This window comes from Bos taurus, chromosome 22, assembly GCF_002263795.3.
Source record: "Bos taurus isolate L1 Dominette 01449 registration number 42190680 breed Hereford chromosome 22, ARS-UCD2.0, whole genome shotgun sequence".
NCBI classification, from domain to species: domain Eukaryota; kingdom Metazoa; phylum Chordata; class Mammalia; order Artiodactyla; family Bovidae; genus Bos; species Bos taurus.
This window is the reverse complement of record NC_037349.1, coordinates 47,067,060-47,082,470: the sequence shown is the minus strand read 5'-3', so window position 1 is coordinate 47,082,470 and position 15,411 is coordinate 47,067,060. Positions and strand designations below refer to the sequence as shown.

Genomic DNA, 15,411 nt, shown 5'->3' with positions numbered 1-15,411 from the left:
GTCACAAAAGCACAGCACAGCAGGAAATACTTCATGTTTATCTTTATAAATACTTTATCTTTTAATTAAAAAGATTTATTTTCTTCAAAAGTCAGGTTTCTCTTCCTAAAACTCTCATCTCCCACATCTTGGTGCCAAATAAACAAATGAATCAGAAACTTACCCCTCTTCTCTTGAAACAGCTAACCATTCGCTGCCTCAGAGACAACTCTGGCGGCCTGGGCCCTCCTGGGGCTGAGGGTGGGCCACAGGACCAGGCAGAGGCTGCTCAGGCTGCCAAAAGAGCCCCAGTAGGGAGCCCCAAGTCTGACACCAAGCGAAGGCCAGGCTTTCATCCCCAGCTCTGCCGGGACTGCTGTGTGACCCAGGCCAGGGGGTTTCTGGTTGCTGACGTGGGAACTGGCCTCTGCGGGGCCTCTGATGTTTGCAGCTCCTCCCTCCTCACCTCTGCAGTGAGACCTCGCACCGTGCATTCCAGGCATCTGCCCTCCGTTCACAGTCCCTGACTCCACAGTGACCTCCCTGCTTTCTCAAACCCCCATGGTGGTGGTCTCACCAACAGCAGGGTAAGACGGGAAACCTTACCACCCAGAGGCAGCTCCCTGGGGTTGCCTGCCATCTCCTCCTTCCCTCGCAGGTGTGTCTGTGGATCCAATCTGTGCTGCTGGTGTGCTCCCACAGATGCACTTTGGAGGCACGTGCAATACTGTGGTTGCTGCCGGGGACTCAATTCCCACGGGGACCCTCCCTGACACGCTGAGGATCAGGGACGAAGCCTCTGGAGCTGGTCCTGAGATACAAAGGAGCCCCTCCAGACATGAATGCCCCTGCACTCGGGGCTGCCCGAACCTGGGTGAGTGGGTTCCTGCAGCAGAGAAGGCCCACGTGAAAGTGAGGATGCGGAGGGACCCACTGCGGTGGGTCTGGGTAAGTCTGAGCCAAAACCAGAGGTGGGCTGCAGGGACAGAAGACCCTGGCATTGCCCGCTTACACGGTAAAGGCATAACATCAGGAAGAGAGACTGTTCTTCCCTCTCGGGGGCGCTGAAGGTCCCCTTTGTGCCAGGCTCAGTGGCAGAGTGACCGTGGTCTACCAAGATTTCTATAGTAGAGCCTGTCCAGAGCCATGACCATGTTTGTTTATTCACAATCAGCAGGGGATGGAGCTCATAGCTCCCAGAGCCAGGCACAGAGTAGACACTCAATTCAGTTCAGTTCAGTTCCTCAGTCATGTCCAACTCTGCGACCTCATGAATCGCAGCACACCAGGCCTCACTGTCCATCACCAACTCCCGGAGCTCACTCAAACTCACGTCCGTCGAGTCGGTAATGCCATCCAGCCTTTGTTGGCAAAATAATGTCTCTGCTTTTGAATATGCTATCTAGGTTGGTCATAACTTTCCTTCCAAGGAGTAAGCATCTTTTAATTTCATGGCTGCAATCACCAACTGCAGTGATTTTGGAGCCCCCAAAAATAAAGTCTGACGTTGTTTCCACTGTTTCCCCATCTATCGTGAACTTCCAGACGTTCAAGCTGGTTTTAGAAAAGGCAGTGGAACCAGAGATCAAATTGCCAACATCCGCTGGATCATCGAAAAAGCAAGACAATTCCAGAAAAACATTTATTTCTGCTTTATTGACTGTGCCAAAGCCTTTGACTGTGTGGATCACAATAAACTGTGGAAAATTCTGAAAGAGATGGGAATACCAGACCACCTGACCTACCTCTTGAGAAATTTGTATGCAGGTCAGGAAGCAACAGTTAGAACTGGACATGGAACAGCAGACTGGTTCCAAATAGGAAAAGGAGTACATCAAGGCTGTATATTGTCACCCTGCTTATTTAACTTATATTCAGAGTACATCATGAGAAATGCTGGGCTGGAAGAAGCACAAGCTGGAATCAAGATTGCCGGGAGAAATATCACTAACCTCAGATATGCAGATGACACCACCCTTATGGCAAAAAGCGAAGAGGAACTAAAAAGCCTCTTGATGAAAGTGAAAGAGGAGAGTGAAAAAGTTGGCTTAAAGCTCAACATTCAGAAAACTAAGACACTCAGTAAATGCTTGTTAGTGTGTGTGTGTGTGTGTGCATGTTCAGTTACTCAGTTGTGTCCGACTGATTGCAACCCCATGGACTGTAGCCTGACCAGCTCCTCTGTCCACAGAATTTTCCAGGCACGAATACTGGAGTGGGTTGCCATTTCCTTCTCCAGGGGATCTTCCCGACCCAGGGATGGCATCCATGTCTTTTGCATTGCAGGGGGTTGCTTTACCACTGTGCCAGCTGGGAAGTCCACGTGTTATTGACTAGTGTGTAAAAACACAGTGTTCACTTCACAAGAGGAGGCAAAAATGGAAACCGAGGCACAGAGGGGCAGTGACAGCTCTTGTAAGGGGTGGGGTCGGCACTAAGGAATCTGCCCACCTCGGCCTATCTGTGGGCCAGTCCCCACCAAGTCCCGCTGGCATCCTAGCAGTATCCCTACCACCAGGACGCAACTGAAAAATCAAATGATTTTCCCTCAAGTGGAGACAGGGGTGACACAATGAAATATCCTCACCAAAAACTCCCAGGCCCGAGTCTGCTCACACTTCTAAATCCACCCACCGATTCAGAGGAAATTCGAATGTCAGAGGAAGGTATGAAAGGACCCGAGGGATCCCACGCATGGAATGCAGGCCAAGGGGCATTTCTTCCACAAGTTCAAGTGAAAAACAAACAAGGTAGAGAGAGACGGAGGGAAACCCAAACGTGGAGAGAGAATGACCCATGGATCTCATTCAGGTCCTGAGAATCTGAACACTGAGTGGATACCGGAGGGTATTTAGAGGTCACTGTCTGTCAGATGTGACACTGGTCTCGTGGTTATGTGGCTTACAGTGACTCTTTCAGAAATACCTACTGAAATACCAACAGAAAAAAAAAAAGTGGTATCTGGGATTTTGTTTATAACCCAGGGATTTGGGGGGCAAACAGACCAGGATCACCCGTGAGGGGGTGGCACGTGGGGTTCAATGTGCTCTTCTGGCTAATTCTGTACGTGTTCCAAAGTTTCCACAACAAAAAGGGCTTTCGTTTTTGCTGTCTGTTTTGAGTCTCAAATCTCCCTGCTAATGGACTAAAAGAAAGAAGGCAGAGCGGGAGAAACGCTGAGGCCGGGAGCCTGGTCTTGGCTCGTGGACTCCACCCTCTTCCACAGAAGTCGGGGCATTCCACAAAGGTCTGCTATCTGCTTCCTCCTTCAAACACATTTCAGTTTAAAAAATCTCAATTAAGAAACACCCACCTCACACCCAGATGTGAAGGGTTCAGGCTCGAGGTGGGGGTGGGGGGTTGTGGTGGGCAGGGCCAGCCTGCATGCTATTTTTGTCTGTGAAAGATAAGCATCGAATCAAAAGGCAGTTTTACAAATCTTCCCACCAATCTGACATAGTGACTTGATGTCTCTCGCGTTTCCTAATAAGATAATGGGCTTAAACGCAAGGTATCTTTGTTTTTATCATAACAACTTTAATTACATTTTAAAAATCATTTCACTCAAGATTAAAATTTAAAAACCAAACAAGTGTGGTCCTTCAGAGGGAGCTGAAGACATGCTACTACGGACTGGACGTCAACCCCTGGGGGCCCAGGCCCATCTGCTGAGGTGGCCTGCCCAAGGCCCCAGGACAAAGTGTCCCTTCCCACTGCTGGCAGTGCCAGTTCTGGCATCTGCTGCAAACACAGGGCTGAGCAGAGGGTAGACAGCAGCAGCTGCCAGGCCTCCTTGATCTTCAACCCACGTTCACTCAGGCACTACCACAGGCTTGGAGCCACTCTCCACGTACGGCCACAAGGCCCAGGAGGTGTGGAACACGCCCCTCTCAAAGTGCCATCCCAGCCACAGCATGGTAGGGGCACCAAATCAAACCCTGGAGCAGCCCCAGGGGTAGGTAGCCAGCCACTTTGATCTGTAAACCAACAGTGAGAGATGAGTCAGCCAGCTTTCCCACACATGTCCACGTGTCCCTTTCAAGCTGCTGGAGGGGCTTAGCTGCAGAGAGCCCTAAGGAATGCCAGGCGGACTGCTTCAAAAACGTCCACTGTTTTCCTTGGGCCAACTACAAACAGCTCTATCGCTGAATGGAAGTACGGAAATCAATCAGGCAGCAGGGCTGCTGGATGACATCAACCTGCACCCACGGGTCCTGGTTTCAAGAGTTTCACAGGTTTCATGGGGTTTCCTGGTTTCACAGAAAACAGTATTGCTGTTCTATGACATGCAAATAAGAAATGGAATATTTCCTGCCGTATCAGTAAATGAAGGATGTCACAGACATCAGCAATTGCAGCCACCACCGATGGTGAGCTGCTGAGCCCGGAGGGAACTCAGGAAGGAAGGAATACCTGCCGTATAGCAGCCATCACACTGCAGCCACTCCGGACAGTGAGCCCTGAAGAAACTCAGGATACTGGCCCCTGAGCGCTGAGGGGCATAGCAAAGGAATGATTTCAGCTGAGGCAGACTCATGGATCTTCCCATGCATAGAAAAGTGCTAAACCTCTTAGCTTGAGATATCTGGTTTTCTTTAACTCCCAATAATTTTTTGATGTTCAGACTACCTGCCCTTTGTTGCAAAGCTCGTATATAACCTGGCTCCTCCCTCCACTTCCCCAGAGCAACTCTCAGGTTTACTTGAGATGCTGCCTTCTTGACACGAAGTCCTAAAAATTCCCGCCAAATCAAACAGAACTCTCAACTTAAAGGTTGTGAATATTTTTTGTTTACAGTTACAGAGACTGATGAAGGGACCAGAGCAGATTCCTCTCCTTCACCTGAACTCTACAAGGATCTGGAGCCTTGGTACCAGCGGAGGCGACTTGTGCCCACCCACCTCTTTGAGGAGTCCAGACAACTCTGGGTGAGTCTCTCCTTAGTTCTAGGATCTCCCATTATCTGTTGATGATCGTTAAGTTTCATATACTGGGGGAATAAGTTATCTTTGAAACTTAGTTTCCAGAAGTGGTACCTCGGTTATCCTCAGCTGAAGTACTGGGAAGATTCTGCTCAGTGTAAAAGGCACTGGCAGACTCGGTTTAGATAGTGAGTGGTTATTCTCAGCTTAAAGGCTGGGAAGACTGCTCAGTTAAACATTGAGTAAGGTTTAACTTATGATAATGTAAGATATGCAGATGACACCACCCTTATGGCAGAAAGTGAAGAGGAACTAAAAAGCCTCCTGATGAAGGTGAAACAGGAGAGTGAAAAAGTTGGCTTAAAACTCAGCATTCAGAAAACGAAGATCATGCCATCTGGTCCCATCACTTTATGGGAAATAGATGGGGAAACAGTGGAAACAGTGTCAGACTTTATTTTTTGGGGCTCCAAAATCACTGCAGATGGTGACTGTAGCCATGAAATTAAAAGACGCTTACTCCTTGGAAGCAAAGTTATGACCAACCTAGATAGCATATTCAAAAGCAGAGACATTACTTTGCCAACAAAGGTCCGTCTAGTCAAGGCTATGGTTTTTCCAGTGGTCATGTATGGATGTGAGAGTTGGACTGTGAAGAAGGCTGAGCGCCGAAGAATTGATGCTTTTGAACTGTGGTGTTGGAGAAGACTCTTGAGAGTCCCTTGGACTGCAAGGAGATCCAACCAGTCCATTCTGAAGGAGATCAACCCTGGGATTTCTTTGGAAGGAATGATGCTAAAGCTGAAACTCCAGTACTTTGGCCACCTCATGCGAAGAGTTGACTCATTGGAAAAGACCCTGATGCTGGGAGGGATTGGGGGCAGGAGGAGAAGGGGACGACAGAGGATGAAATGGCTGGATGGTATCACCGACTCAATGGACATGAGTTTGAGTGAACTCTGGGAGTTGGTGATGGAATGGGAGGCCTGGTGTGCTGCGATTCATGGGGTCGCAAAGAGTCGGACATGACTGAGCAACTGAACTGAACTGAAGGTTTAACTCCCACCTGAGTCATTGGGGGGAAGACTGGCTTATTGGTTTTCCTTGAATCGGCGACCTTAATAGAGACTGTCAAAATTAAAAAAAAAAAAAAAACTGAAATTTATGAGCGCTTCGGAGCTCCAAAGAAGGGACTCTCTCCTCCTGGCTGAGGTAACTGAGAAACTTGCAGGAGAGGTGGTGGCCAGACCACATTCTGGGCAGCTGTCCCTATAGGGAGACCCACTCATTTCACTAACAACCCGCTCAACCAGGGACTCGAAGAAAAACTGACCACGCTGAGATCTGAACACCATGGTAGTCTTACGTGCCACTCGGAGAACCCAAGACACCTAAGAGGGAGCCGAAACAAAATCTGACGCCAAACCTAGAGGACTCACGCTCTCAAGCGGCACACTGACGCATCACACTGAATCATCACTAGTAATTTTATTTCAGCAAACCAACTTCAGAATGGGAAATAAAGGTTAAAAAATAAAAGATAAAGGAGGACTTCCCTGGTGGCTCAGAATCCACCTGCCAATGCGGGAGACATGGGTTTGATCCCTGATCTGGGAAGATCCGTCACGCTGCGGAGCCGTAAGCCTACGCACCACAGCTGCTGAGCCTGCGTTCTAGAGCTTGGGAGCCACCACTGCTGAAGCCCGAGTGCCCTAGAGTCTGTGCTCTGCGAAACAGAAGCCCCTGCAATGAGAAGCCTGCACACTGCATCGAGAGAGTGGCCCCTGTTCACCACAGCTAGAGAGAGCCCGCACCGCAACGAAGCCCAGCACAGGTACAAACAGATAAAAGGAATGGCAGACTGCCAACCTCCAGCTAACTCCCTAGGCAGGTGAATGTACATACAAAACTTACAAGTACCTACTTAATTGGGAACTAAAGGAAATCTTGCCCTAAAAATGAGAGGCCTCTCTTACTGCATGTGCAGTTAAATTAAGGTTAAAAAGCTGGCTTGACAAAAATATCTTTTCAGAATTTTGATGTTAAACAAAGTTCTTCTAGGGGAAAGCTTCCATTTCTCTTCCTGGGTCTTTGAGCTGTAAAATTCTACATGATCTTCCTAGGACATTCTGTGTATGTGTGTGTCTACATGTACTTGTTTTGAAAACTTGACCTCTGCCATGCTATTTTGAGAGCAAACCCTCTGGATGTTGCTTAGGTAATATCCTGCCCCACTCTCTTATGAGGAAGCCTCATGCACTTCAGTGGTTTGAATCACTATTAATATATATTTTATTAATGGTCAAATGATGGATCCCTTTAAAACTGGAGAAACAAACTGGTGAATATATAGCACTCTCATTATAAAGCTGTTTTATTGGTACCTATAAACACAGTTCATGGGAAATAGACAGGGAAACACTGGAAACAGTGTCAGACTTTATTTTGGGGGGCTCCAAAGTCACTGCAGATGGTGATTGCAGCCATGAAATTAAAAGACGCTTACTTCTTGGAAGGAAAGTTATGACCAACATAGATAGCATATTCAAAAGCAGAGACATTACTTTGCCAACAAAGGTCTGTCTAGTCAAGGCTATGGTTTTTCCAGTGGTCATGTATGGATGTGAGAGTTGGACTGTGAAGAAGGCTGAGGGCCGAAGAATTGATGCTTTTGAACTGTGGTGTTGGAGAAGACTCTTGCAAGTCCCTTGGACTGCAAGGAGATCCAATCAGTCCATCCTAAAAGAGATCAGTCCTGGGTGTTCATTGGAGGGACTGATGCTGAAGCTGAAACTCCAATACTTTGGCCACCTCATGTGAAGAGTTGACTCATTGGAAAAGACCCTGATGCTGGGAGGGATTGGGGGCAGGAGAAGAAGGGGGACAACAGAGGATGAGTTGGCTGGATGGCATCACCGACTCGATGGACATGAGTTTGAATGAGCTCTGGGAGTTGGTGATGGACAGGGAGGTCTGGCGTGCTGCGGTTCATGGGGTCACAAAGAGTCAGACATGACTGAGCGACTGAACTGAACTGATAAAAACAAAAATCAAATTTAAGGTGGAAAAAATATATCTAATAATTAAGAACTTCTTTAGTTTAAAACAAGTAAGAAAAACTGGTTTGGGAAGCTTCATTTGTGGTCTTTGCTTCCCCTCAATGGGTCTTACAGATGATAACAAAAGCAGTACAATAATTAGGGTTTATGGGAAAAATCCTATAAGGAAATTCTAGATACTATTTCCAAAAAGGTAAAAAATTTTAAAGGAATTATCTCAAATGAATAAAGAAATCTTTATATGGTTGTTTAGAGTATGATAAATAAAATGGACATTTATGTGGTTAAAACACAAGGTTTTATATTACACTACCTAAAGTTAAATGGGTCAAAGGATACCCCCACTAGTTCCCAACAGTAAAAGCCAAACAAGTCTGATCTATTCACCCCCAGTGTTAAAATAAATATTTAATGAGCTAGAAAAATTTACACTGAGTACCAGACCAGCAATTATTGGGGGCAACAGATAGGCCAAAGGGCCTGAGTTCCACCACTGAACCTCTCTCTGGGGATCCCAGAGCCTTTTATATAAAAACAGATAAATGGGCAGGAAACACTGAATAAAAAGACAAAAACTGAAAGTCTTCCTATAAGATGAAAGCTTGTTAATCAGACACTAACGAAAAGTAAAGGTATAAAAGTTGACAAAATTGAGATGAAAGTGTATCAAACTGGTATATTTAATGGGCTTTATAGAAGATGATTATCATCTCTTTTGTTTAATTATGTTGTAGGACAGGCATGCTTCACTGGGAAATACTATATGGTATTTCAAGACAAGGTATATAAATCTGCCCCTCAGGAAATACTAAACATTCTAAAGGAAACCAATAGGATTTCCTGAGCCTTACAAATAAGCAAAAACTGCAAACTAAAATTCAAGAGCTAATAAAAAAATAAAAGTAGTGATTTTTCTCTGGGTTTAACTGGTAAACTCGGAATGAGGGTCTTTGTTGAAGGCCTTATACAAGCTTTTGAAGGTATCTGAAACTCTTTCACAGAACTTGTACATTTCAGGTAAGCTAGAAATCTTCTCACTGACAATATACAGTTGGAGAAATCAATCTTTCAGTATCCTTTAGGTGAAAGACCTGTTCTCTGGGGAACTAAAAGCAACTGTCTGTCTCTTACAAATCTCCACAGGACAAAAATGTAAATACAGGCCACAGGACCTGAAACTGAGCCTAATTAGCTCAATCAGGCAATACCTGAAACCAAGGAAGAAAAGAGACAAAGTGACAATTCTAAAGTTCACGGGGCTGGGAAAGTTCCCTCAGCCAAACTTCACAAAGAGTAAAACCTTAATCATCTGAGCTGGCCAATGTAATGTATTCCAACTTTTCTTTGTAAACTAGCAACTTTATATTGTGATACCCGATTCATAATTAGGTAAAACCATGAGATCTCTAGTTTTGCCTATTCATATGCCCTATGTATACATTGCACCTATGAGATATCTCTGCCTCTGGAAAGGATAGTATCATCAACATTGAATTTATAAAGAGCTCTATTTAATTTCAAAGAAAGTACTTACAAATAAAGAGAAACAGGCCAAAATGACTTTCAGGTTCACGTGAACTGAGAAATATTGAATATTAAGATGCTGCTGCTACTGCTAAGTCACTTCAGTCGTGTCCGACTCTGTGTGACCCCATAGACGGCAGCCCATCAGGCTCCCCACTCCCTGGGATTCTCCAGGCAAGAATACTGGAGTGGGTTGCCATTTCCTTCTCCAATGCATGAAAGAGAAAAGTGAAAGTGAAGTCGCTCAGTTGTGTCTGACTCTATCGACCCCATGGACTGCAGCCTGCCAGGCTACTCCATCCATGGGATTTTCCAGGCAAGAGTACTGGAGTGGGGTGCCATTGCCTTCTCTGATTAAGATGCTACCTGGTATTAAAGTTTGTTTGTTGATCTAATTATTATAGGCATGTATTTAGAATCATTAAGTATAATACTTTATTGTATCTAGGTTTGCTGCTGCTGCTACTGAGTCACTTCAGTCGTGTCTGACTCTGTGCGACCCCATAGACGGCAGCCCACCAGGATGCTCCATCCCTGGGATTCTTCAGGCAAGAACACTGGATTGGGTTGCCATTTCCTTCTCCAATGCATGAAAGTGAAAAGTGAAAGTGAAGTCGCTCAGTCATGTCCGACCCTCAGCGACCCCATGGACTGCAGCCTTCCAGGCTCCTCCATCCATGGGATTTTCCAGGCAAGAGTACTGGAGTGGGGTGCCATTGCCTTCTCCATACCTAGGTTTAACAGAAGTCAAATAAGACGGACGTTATTGCATCTGTTGCAAGCAAAATAACTTGATATGATGAAGCTTTACAGTAAATGTAAATGAGATAACAGCTTTCGGGAAACTCTCTTAAAATAATTTTAAAATTTCATCGCAATGAGAAACTCACGTGCTACAACTAGAGAGAAGCCCCTGCACGCCACAACCACGACCCAGCGCAGCCAAATAAAAATAAAGTAATTAAAAAAAATACACAGGACACTGGCCCCAGATAAGTGAGGTGCACATCAAAGGAATGATTTCAGTGAGCTCAGACCGTACATCCTCTCATACACGGAAAAGTGCTGGATTCCTTAACCTGGGTTATCTGGATTTCTTTACTTAACAATAGCCTCCTGATGTTCAGACTACCTGCCCTTTGTTGTAAGACTTCTGTATAACCTGGCTATTCCAGCCTGGCCTCTTTGGAGCAGTTCTCTCATGGTCACTTGAGATGCTGCCTCCTGAGCTTGAAGTCCTAAAAATTCCCGGTGAGTGAAACATAGCTCTTGACTATTAGGTTGTGAATATTTAAGTCAAACACACACACATAAATTACAAAGATGAACTTACAAGATAACTCACACTAATATGCAACATCACCATCTGTATGTGTGTCATATATACTGAGGTTTCACGTTGAAGTTTCACCACTTAAAAAAAAAAAGAGTGAAAGGAGCTGGAGGTCAAGATCCATGGTTTGTGGTCTCAACTCTGTCACCACTCATGGTTTAGCAACGCTGGGCCTCAGTTTCCACATCTATAAAATGGGAACAGAGCTGCCCATTCCTTAGGTTGGTTATGAGAGGAAAAAGAAATGAGCCAAAAACACCCTTCAGAGAATTACAGGCGTAAAGTCAAAAGCACGTGGTAATTTTGTCAAGTTCATACCGTGGCCTTACTCCCTCCTTGCTCTCCTCCCTGCATCCTCACTCATCCCCTTCAGTACGGAGAGTGATGCTGTGACTATGAATAACAGGGATATTACTAATAACAGAGTACTTAAAGCATCACTGATGGAGAAATACACGGCCAGCCCTGTGGTATGAGCCCCACCTGCCACTGCTCCCCGCCACCAACTTCTCCAGTAACCCCGCCTTGGGCCCAGGCTGCCTCAGTCACCCAAGTACAGATGGGGCTTTGACGGAATAGCAGTGCCGGCCTCCTCTGCGCTCGGACTTTCCCCAGGCCCAGGGTGGCAGTGCGTGTGGAGATCGAGGCAAGCACACACAGGCTGCGGCCTCACAGGGTTTCGTAGATTTAACAGGGACCTAACCCAGTGAGCCCTCCTGGGCCAGCCCTCCTCACTGCAGCAGAGAGGCCGTTTGTGGCTCTGTGGCCCTGCTGGGGACAGGGGGCAAACACTCAGGGGGGCATCTGGGTCCCTGCCTCAAAGTGTGCATGACCACTGACTCTGCAAAACTCCACAACTGGAGGAGAACACGGGCGGTGGGGGGGGGGGTGCGATACTGTGGGTGGAGGTGCCCCCAGTACAGCCCATCCAGTTGGGTGGGCCGCTGGGGCCCTGGGAGGCAGCCAGTGTCTGCCAGAAACAGCTTGAATCTTGCTCTTCAAGAGACAATGAATCCACTGTTGACCGGCTGGGGCCTTGATTAATGTTTGAAAAAAAAAAAAAAGTGGAAAATTCCACCTGTGTGGGTGGAGGCCGGGCCTGGGACAGGTCAACAACCTCTAATGGCCTTGTTCCTGGGGACGGGGAGGACAGAGAAACAAAGAGGCCGACCAAAGGGACGGCCTGAAGGTGTCTCTGCGCTTGGGTCCAAAGGAATGTCCTTGTCAAAGCCAGGCTCATTTGTCTTTTTCTTGTCCCACCTCCCCTGTCCTTAAATTTACACAGCACCTTTAAGTCCTCCAGTTTTTTCCCACCCCTTCAGAGTCTCCCAACAGCCCTGCCAGGCCAGCAGGACTGACGTCAGCCCCATGTTATGGAGGGGAGACTGAGGCCCTACGACACCCAGAGCCTCGCTCAAGGGTGGCACTGGGGAACGAATAGCACAGCCAGGAGATGTGAACCCAGTGGCAGCACAGAGCCTGTCCCAGGGGAGTCTGGGGCCAGGGCCACGGGTAGTGGACAGAGGGGTCCTCCAGACTCCAGATGAGATGCTCCTCACCCCACCACAGAAGGAAGAGTAGAAGGAAACCCAAACCAGCTCTGATTGGGTAGGCTTGGGCCCCTGGCTTGGAGGAAGGTATGCATTCATTCATTGATTCATTCAAGCATTTAATAAGCACCTACTAAATACTCAGACAAGAAGGAATGCTGTACAAGGCTCTTTCAGAATGCAGATGCAGCAGAACTCATGGCCAAAGAGGAAAGGTGAGAGCATCTGCACTTCCCTCACAGACCTGAGTCACCTCACTGCCATTACACTTGACAGCAAAGGAAACCGAGGCTCTGAGAAGGGCTGAGACTTCCAGAGTCACAGGGGAAGCAGCTGAGACCTCCTGACCCACAGGGGCCCTGCATCCCATTAACAAAGCTACGGCACTACTGGGCTTAGGCGTTGCAACAAACGGCGTTCCTTCCAGCGGGCCAGCTTGGAGGCTCCATGCTTAACCAGCAAGGCCCTCTCACGGAGGAACACTTTTCAGAATGACCGTCCGAGCCAGTGTGGACCCCTCCTACTGAACAGGCACACTTGCTGGCCCACAGAGCACACCAGCCGTGGCTAAAGGGATCACTCGGGACTACTCACTCTGCGGTCCTGCCTTCAGACCCGGCCATGGGCAGCAGAGAACCAGAGACAGTGCGGTGTCATCTCTGTGCCCACACATGCCCAGCCCTGCACCTAGGGCATGGGGAGGTCACTCGGTCTGCATCCCAAGTCAATGGCCAGCATCCACTGCTCTGGTTCCCCCCTCCCACTCCTTCGACCTGATGCTCAGCTACCTTGGCATTTTGCTCGCCTCGCCTTTCTCCTCTCCTTTGCCCATCAGCTTCTTTTCCTGGAGAAACTATCTCAACCTTGCTCATTCTTGGAAGAAAACCAGCCTTCTCCCATCTCGAAAGCCACTTCCTCTCATGCCTCGTCTCAACACTTCTTGCCGAAGATCTAAGTCAGGGGTCCACCGCAGGCCAGGCCACTCTTGGCCCTTCTGTCTCACCTGACACCATGGCTGCTCCCTCACTCTAGGATCTTACAGAAAGAAGGGAATAGGGAATATCCATTCCTGGGACCCTATCCACCTCCCCTCTCTGCTGCTAAGTCGCTTCAGTCGGGTCCGACTCTGTGTGACCCCACGGACAGTAGCCCACAAGGCTCCTCTGTCCACGGGATTCTCCACGCAAGAGTACTGGAGTGGGGTGCCATTTCCTTCTCTACCCCTCTTTCAGTTCATTTCAGTTGCTCAGTCGTGTCCAACTGTTTGCGACCCCATGAATCGCAGCACACCAGGCCTCCCATTCCATCACCAACTCCCAGAGTTCACTCAAACTCATGTCCATTGAGTCGGTGATACCATCCAGCCATTTCATCCTCTGTCGTCCCCTTCTCCTCCTGCCCCCAGTCCCTCCCAGCATCAGGGTCTTTTCCAATGAGTCAACTCTTCGCATGAGGTGGCCAAAGTACTGGAGTTTCAGCTTTAGCATCATTCCTTCCAAAGAAATCCCAGGGTTGATCTCCTTCAGAATGGACTGGTTGGATCTCCTTGCAGTCCAAGGGACTCTCAAGAGTCTTCTCCAACACCACAGTTCAAAAGCATCAATTCTTGGGCGCTCACCCTTCTTCACAGTCCAACTCTCACATCCATACATGACCACTGGAAAAACCATAGCCTTGACTAGACGGACCTTTGTTGGCAAAGTAATGTCTCTGCTTTTGAATATGCTGTCTATGTTGGTCATAACTTTCCTTCCAAGGAGTAAGCATCTTTTAATTTCATGGCTGCAATCACCATCTGCAGTGATTTTTGAGCCCCCCCAAAAAATAAAGTCTGACACTGTTTCCACTGTTTCCCTACTTTACTAACCCCTATAAATGTCTGACTCACAAACTCTGTCTCCAGGACTAACCTTTGCATCCCTGGTCACCCCCAGAGCCTTGACCCTCAAGAGCCCAAGCTCTCGCAACAGGGCCTGCTTTGGGGCATGGCTGTAAAGCCGGTGCAGCCTGAAGCCTGGCCCATACAGACACTGGGCTATTCGTCCAGCGAACAGATTCAGACTAATTGCGGCCTCTTCTCACTGCCTTCAGAGGGACTGACTTCCCATGGCCTGGCATAGCCAGCCAGGTGACCTTCCTAACACTGAAAAATGACCATCACCAAAACGTCTGGCACCCCACGGACAAGGGTTGTAATCCCAAGAGCAGGAAGATGAGACTGCATCTGCACTTCCATGGCAGAAGTGGGGAGCCCACGTGCCCTCGAACATACTCTCACCGCCTGCGTTCTCAGTCCGAGGGCACCTGTTAGCTGGCACCTTTGCATGCCAGCACAGGCATCCTGCACACGTTGGCTCAAGAATACAGACAACTATTAGAGCTGCAAGTGATCTCTGGGACTACAGGGCTAGGGCTCAAAGCAACTCAGAGACGTTAAGCAAGGGGCCGCGGGTGACCCAGCCCCAGGCATGGGTGAGGCAATACCCTCACCTGAGCCACTCACCTTGATGAGGAACCAGACCAACCCTCAGGAAAACATCGCCTGCATCTCACATATGTGCATGCCAGAATCCCCAGCCAACCTTGAGACTGGGGCCTGCTCCATGCTGGCCAAAATTTGAATCAGGCAGCTGGGCCAGGACTGGTACACAGGACCTCAGCAAAACAACTGCTTGACTAAGTCAACTTTTCACCAGCTGACAACTCCGTGCCTCCCTAGGCCTTGGTCTCCCATCTGAAGAGTGGAGTTAACTCAGCCTAGAAGTTTAAGGGACCTTGAGTTGGTCACCCTCCCCCTCCTCTGCAAACCCAGGCGCCTAAAGCGGAAGAGTTTCAAACACTTTGATTCACTGTTAGCCCAGCTGATTTTCATTAACCTTTCCCCAAACCCACTATGTCTCTCAAAGAATGGGTCTGGTCCATCTGCGCAGAATTAACCAGCGAGATCAAGTTAAATGCAATTCCCAGACCCTACTTGGTTCTGAGCAGCTAGGTCGGCTCTCTGAGGCCGCATTTAATTTGCAAAATTTGCTCAGAAATCCCGA

The 15,411-nt window shown here is 48.0% G+C and overlaps 1 protein-coding gene across 2 annotated transcripts in view; it reads right to left on the bottom strand.

The window, feature by feature from the left end:
* CHDH (choline dehydrogenase) overlaps positions 1-15,411 on the bottom strand; it is a 92,179-nt gene that overhangs the window by 76,211 nt on the left and 557 nt on the right. The window lies entirely within an intron of this gene.